Source organism: Heterocephalus glaber, unplaced genomic scaffold (genome assembly GCF_053883595.1).
Source record: "Heterocephalus glaber isolate CG9 unplaced genomic scaffold, H.glaber_assembly_v1.0 deba00001594, whole genome shotgun sequence".
Classification (NCBI taxonomy): Eukaryota; Metazoa; Chordata; class Mammalia; order Rodentia; family Bathyergidae; genus Heterocephalus; species Heterocephalus glaber.
Window position 1 is genome coordinate 5,335,867 of NW_028258369.1, and position 6,000 is coordinate 5,341,866.

At 46.6% G+C, this 6,000-nt stretch overlaps 1 long non-coding RNA gene across 3 annotated transcripts in view; it reads right to left on the minus strand.

Annotated features, from left to right (window-relative positions):
• Positions 1-840, minus strand: part of LOC110347167 (uncharacterized) — a 174,500-nt gene extending 173,660 nt beyond the window's left edge. The window contains exon 1 of one of the 3 annotated variants that reach the window (XR_015444147.1): positions 409-840. This is a non-coding gene — a long non-coding RNA (uncharacterized LOC110347167). The remainder of the gene's footprint in view (positions 1-408) is intronic. The other 2 variants (XR_002391597.2, XR_002391601.2) reach the window with 2 other exon arrangements.
• Positions 841-6,000: the final 5,160 nt, after the last annotated feature.

A 6,000-nucleotide genomic window follows, 5' to 3' on the forward strand; every position in this document is an offset into this window, starting at 1 on the left:
AGGCACCTGGCATCAGAGGTATCTGACCACAATAGGAGGCACGTGGACTTAAAGGTGTCTAATCCTTTATTTTTATTTTTTTGGTACTGGGGATCGAATTCGGGTCCCTGTGCTTGGGAGGCAGGCGTGGAACCACTGAGCTGATCCCCGGCCCCTCTAACCCTTTAAATACTGAAAGTTTGAGTTAACAGGGTTCCTCTTCCTCCTCCCGGAGCCCCCACCCCCACCCTCACCCCCACCCCCACCCCGTGCCAGCCCCACTCGTGCACAGAGTCAACTCCACCACCTACAGCAGCTTGGCCTATGACCTACAAACTGCTGGTTCCTCTTCCTGCTTTTGCCCTTTGCCCTTCTGCCTGTTCTGCTGCTACCGTCCCCTGATCTTCAATAAATGTAGCTACTACTTACCAAGAGGTTTAAGCTTGTCAATTCTTTCTTCGTCATACACAAGAACCTGGACTATTTTTGGCCCATTCAACTGTAACACTTCTAGAGGGGATTTCTAGGGTTTTGTTTTGCCCCGAACAAAGAATTGAACGAAACAAGCATAAACGATGGCAAAGTTTCACATTAAAGGTAGGGGGAGAAAAAAAAACCAGGCTCTGCAGAGTGAGTTTGGGCCAAGTAAAAGGAAAAAGAAACAAATTTTTAAAATATATCTGACACCATAGAGTAGACTATGATGAAAAGACAAGATAGCAAGAGTTTAATGGCAATTGCCCCTTCCTTATATTTCCTGTGTTGAGGTCACGTTGCGTCATCCTATCAAAAACCTGCTTGAGTTCTCGCGAGAAGTCCACGTGCAGGGCTTTGGGAATGGTTCTGCGCATGCGTCCAGGGATTTTGCCACACCTTTCCCAATTAGCTTTAGCTGGGAAGTCCTATCTACCTGCCTATCTTCCTACCTCAATAACTTTAGCTGCTATAGGAGATAATACTTAAATTTTCAGGGCCATGTAGCTCAGCGGTGCAGTGCCTGCCTGGCAAGCAAGAGGCCCTGAGTTCGATTTCGGATACCAAAAAAAAAATTTTTTTTCAGTGGCTTAACTAAATAAAAGGCTTTCTTTCACTTATGTCACTTGCCCAGAGAAGTTTGGGGAGAGGGGTCTACTCTACAGAGTCATTCACGGGGCCAGGTTCCTGCTTACAAATCTACTTTTCTTTAGATCTACAGTACAAAATCCTCTCCACTGGACTATGGACAGAGAAAAAGATGGCACATGGGAAGTTTATAATGAACCAGGCCTAGATGTGGCTCACATCACATCCACTCAAATTCATTTAGCCGGAATTTAGTCACATGGCCACATTTAACTTCAAGGGAAGCTAGGGCCCAGGAAGAAGAGAACAATAACATTGTTAAAAGCAGTCTTGCCACATTCCTTCCTCTGGTCATGCCTCGTCTCAGACATGGACAATATTCATCCTCTCCACGAAAACAAAACATCAGTGTTATCTGGTCATTGCATCCAGATAAAAGATCATGATCTCCATGGGATATGCCATCATCCCCATTAGGTCCAGAATGCAGTGGAAGACAGACAGCATTTGGCCAGGATTTTCCCAGCATGCTGGTACCCCAGAGGGCCTTCTAGTCACCAACCTGACTCCCTTCTAGGGTTCCACAGGTCATTTTAGTCCTCAGCCTCCCTGCATGCTGGGAACCCATGGACAATTCTTACTGTTTTCCTGCCCATAGCTGTGCAGTTGAGAGCCATTTTGAGCACCATATTAGTCCCTTATGCTGTAGAGCAGAGGACCCTTCCTGACTTCACACCAACCACGTCTTGAGGAAGCAGGACTCATCTGCTATCTCCTGCCTGCTGGTTTCCCAAGGAAATTGCCCATAGGAAATCTGGCGCCATCTAGTGTTCTACTGACACACACACGCACGCACGCACGCACGCACGCACCCTGAGCCTGCATGCTGGGAAAAACTAGCCATTATGTACTGTGGAATGTGAACTCTACCATATGGGCCTTGTGTGCTGGGGAGCTAAGGGCTCTTCTGGCCTCGAACTACAGGTACCATGAACACAAGCTCCTTTGAACTGTTGTCCTTCCTCACTGGTTAACAGGGGCTAGAGTGGCCCCACTGACCACAAACACACAAACACAGCCACCCATTAGGGTTCCACGAGTCATTTCAACTTCAGCCTTCCTGGGATTGGGGAACTGTGAGCCAACTGGCTATTAGCCTATGGACTTGTTATGGAAATGAGAGAGCCTTCTGACCACTGTGCTTTGCGTAGTGGAAAGCTAAGGACCCTTCTTGCTACAATGTGCCCACATTCTGTAGAAGAAAGAGCCCTCTCAGCCACCATCTTTCTCTCCATGCTGGTACACCAAGAGTCTTCCAGCTGCTTTCTGTTTTCCAACTAGAGAATGGAACTGAAGGCCATCCCAGCCACCAGCCAACCAAATTCGCACATTCATGGGTCCTTAAGATCCTCAGGCTAACAGCTGGAGATGTAGCTCAGTGACAGAGGGCTTGACTAGCATGTGTGAGGCCCTGGCTTCAATCCCTGGCACAGCAAAAATAATAATAATCTCCATGCTGCAGTGGACAGGGCTACTAAACGTGCCTGTAGCCTCAGACTTCCAAGTGATATGGAAGCAAGAGCCCTTGTGGCAACCATAATTTCCCATGCTGCTGTCCCAGGAGCCCTTCTGGTCAGGCCTGGCTGTTTGCTAGGGTTCCACTGGTCATTTCAGCCCTTAGGCTCACTGCACAGTGTGGAATAAGGTCCGTGCAGGCAGTTCTACTGCACATTGGTGTACAATCAAGAACCAAGACCATACTGGCCTCACATGCCATAGGGCCAAGGGCCCTTTGTGCCTTTGTGTCAGCTTAATTTGAGGAACCAGGAACTTTTTTTTCCAGTTGCCATCCCAGTCATGTGCTGGTATCCTACAGGGTTTTCCTCTCAGAAATCTGGATATTGGAGCCGGGGATTTACCTCAGTGGTTCAGGCACCTGCCTCAAAAGCGCAAGCGCAAGGTCCCGAGTTTGATCCCCAGTACCACAAAAAAAAAAAAAAAAAGAATAGAAATCAGGATATTGGCTAAGGTTCCACGGGTTGTTTCAACACCACCCTTCTTGCCATTGTGCTGAGAAATAGAGCCAACCAGCCATCAGTAAGCTGCATGTTATGGAAATGAGAACTTTCTGGACCACTGTATGGCTCTCACCCACTGCATAGCAGAGAGCCTTCCGTTTCCAGGCCATGGGTATACTGTGGAAGTATGAACTTCTTGGCCACCATCCTTTCCTCTATGCTGGTGTATCAAGGACCCTTCAAGGTACCCACTGATTACCAGATAGATGGAATTGGAGCCCACTGTAGGCACTAGCCATCCGAACATCCATGTATCAGTGGATCCTTCAAGGGCCTGTTGAGGAGCATAGAGCTAAAAGACCCACCCTCAGGCCTCCAAAGTACTGTGTAAATTCTCCTGCCAAAGTACTGTATTATTGAGAGCATCTTGCATGCTGGGAAACAGTTTTCTTCTGCCCACAGGCTATTCACCTGGAAAAGTGAAAGCCATTTTGTCCACCATCTTTCCTGAACATGGGTGCCCTAAGGGTTCTTCCAGCCACCTACCTATCCCCACAAAAGGATTCTTTTTTTTTTTTAGTACATGTTTGCAGTACACAACAGGTTCTACTAATCTTTGATCTCCCAGCATGACCTTGTCCTGTGCTAAACCAAAGCCAATTCAGCTGGTGTCCCAGGGTGCTGGTGGCAGGAAAGTCCCAGGTTACCAGTCTGCTTGTGAGCTGGGGACCTGGTCTGGAGATCCTCAGTGCCATTGGCCTGCTGGTGTCCTAGCACCCCAGTAGCCTTTTCGGCAAGCAGCCAGCCCAACTGCCACATATTAGCCAATCCTTCTAGATTTTAGCCTAGGTTGAGCTGGGGAGTTGAAGAGCATTCTGACCACCGATGGCTTGAATACTGTGGAAGTAAGAGCCCCTTTAGGTTGTTCATCATCCATTTCTTAGGACAGTGTCCCATCAGCCCTCTAGTCACCGATCTTTCCTCTCACTAGGGTCCTAAGAGTCCCCAGCTTGTACACATGTAAGGGAGGAGAGAGCCATCTGGTCATCAACCTTCCTGTAAGCTGTATATTCAGGAGCCCTTTCAGCTACCATCCCTCCCACATACCGGTGCCCGGGGGCCCTTTAGGTTCCTATTGCAAAGGCAAAGTAACATGCTTCATATTGAAATTTGGTCTTGTCCTCTGTCATTTGGAATTAAGTTCTGGTTTGCTTTAATCAGAGATGAGATATAAACCAGGCCTGATAGCACAGGCCTGTAATCCCAGCACTCTGGGAAGCTGAGGGAGGAAGGTGGAGCCTGGCCAACTGGTCTCCTTACACCTGAAGGAGACCCTATCTCAAAATTTAAAAACAATTTTTGAATGGCTAGGGATGTAGTTCAAAGGCCCTGGGTTTAATCCACAGTAGAAAAAAAAGAGGTATACTTTCCTTTCATATTAAGTATGTGTAGAAATCGGCAGTTTGAGACTGGAGTATGAGCGCTCTATGAGGTTACCAGAGATCCAGGTACCTTCTGGCCAAACACTGCCATTCCTAGAAAGAGGTTCTTGTCTTCATGGTTCATTATGGCTGCTAGAGCTCCAACCATCATGTCTGTTCCAGATAGCAAATTTGAGAAACGGAGAAAAGGGCCTCTCTTTTAAGGTAACATCCTGGAAGCAACACACAAAATATGTCCTTATCGAGAATTTAGTCAAATAGCCACACCTTCCTGAAAGGAAAACCAAGAAGTGTAGCCTGTCAGCTGCACTACCATATGCCCAAACAAAGATGAGAGTTCACTTACTAAATGATACAGGGGATGTTTGGGTTATTTACTGCAACCTAACAAACAACCCTAAAGTAACAGCAACCAAAAAATAAACGTAATAACCATTTCATTATCTGTATTAGCCAGGTTTCCTATTGCTGGGACAAAATGTCCAATACTCGTAACTTTAAGGAGGAGAGGTTTAATTTGGCTCTTGGTTTCAGAGGTTTCATTCCATGAACAGCTGGCTCTAAGGCAGGAATGGTATGGCAAAAGGGTGTGGCAAGGCAAAGTTTCTCACTTCATGGTGGCCAGGAAGCAGAGAAGGGAACAGCACCTCCACGATCCAGACAATTCTCCAAGAGTCTCTTCCTGGAGTCGAGTTGACAATTAAGATTAACTGGCTCATTGTCTCCCACAGATCTGTAGATTGTGTGGGCTCAGCTGCGCAGTGCTACCAGTCTCACTCAGGGCCTCATGCAGTTGCAGTCAACTAAGATGCGGGACTCTTGGGCCTGTCTCTCATTATGCCCACAGTCCCGCCTCTCCATGTGATCTCTCCACTCAACCTCTCTCCAACAAAAGGGACCAAAAACACAAGGAAGAATCTTCTAGGTCTTCTCGAAAGCTTAGGTGTAATGGCACTTCACCACCTTCTACTGGTCAAAGCACTCCTCCCAGTGCCAGGCCCAATTCAAGCAGAGGAGAAATACAGTTCCCTTCTCAGTCAGGGGAGTGACAGAATGCAAAGTCCTCTCTAAAGCACCACCAGGAGAATGGATATTTGGAAGTAATTAGCTGTCTTTGTCTCATGTCCCTTCAAGACAAACCATCTAAAAGTCTAAGAGACGGTCATGGCTATATAAAATTCATGAAAAGAACCCATAGGAAATTAGGATAAAACAAATGACAATCTCACAGTGATTCTCATGCCAGGTCTTCATAAAGCCATAGCAAACTTTTAAAATATACTGATCAGGCCAGGGATTTAGCTCAGTGGTTTCGCCACCTGCTGTTCAAGTGCAAGGACCCAAGTTCGATCCCTGGTACAAAAAAAAATGAAAAAACAAAAAAAATAAAATATACTAACCATAGATGAAGTAATCTGCACAGTACAAGCAATTGAGAATGGACATTCATCGAAGGGGAAATATAATTGACCACTCAGCACAAGGAAACAATATTTGAC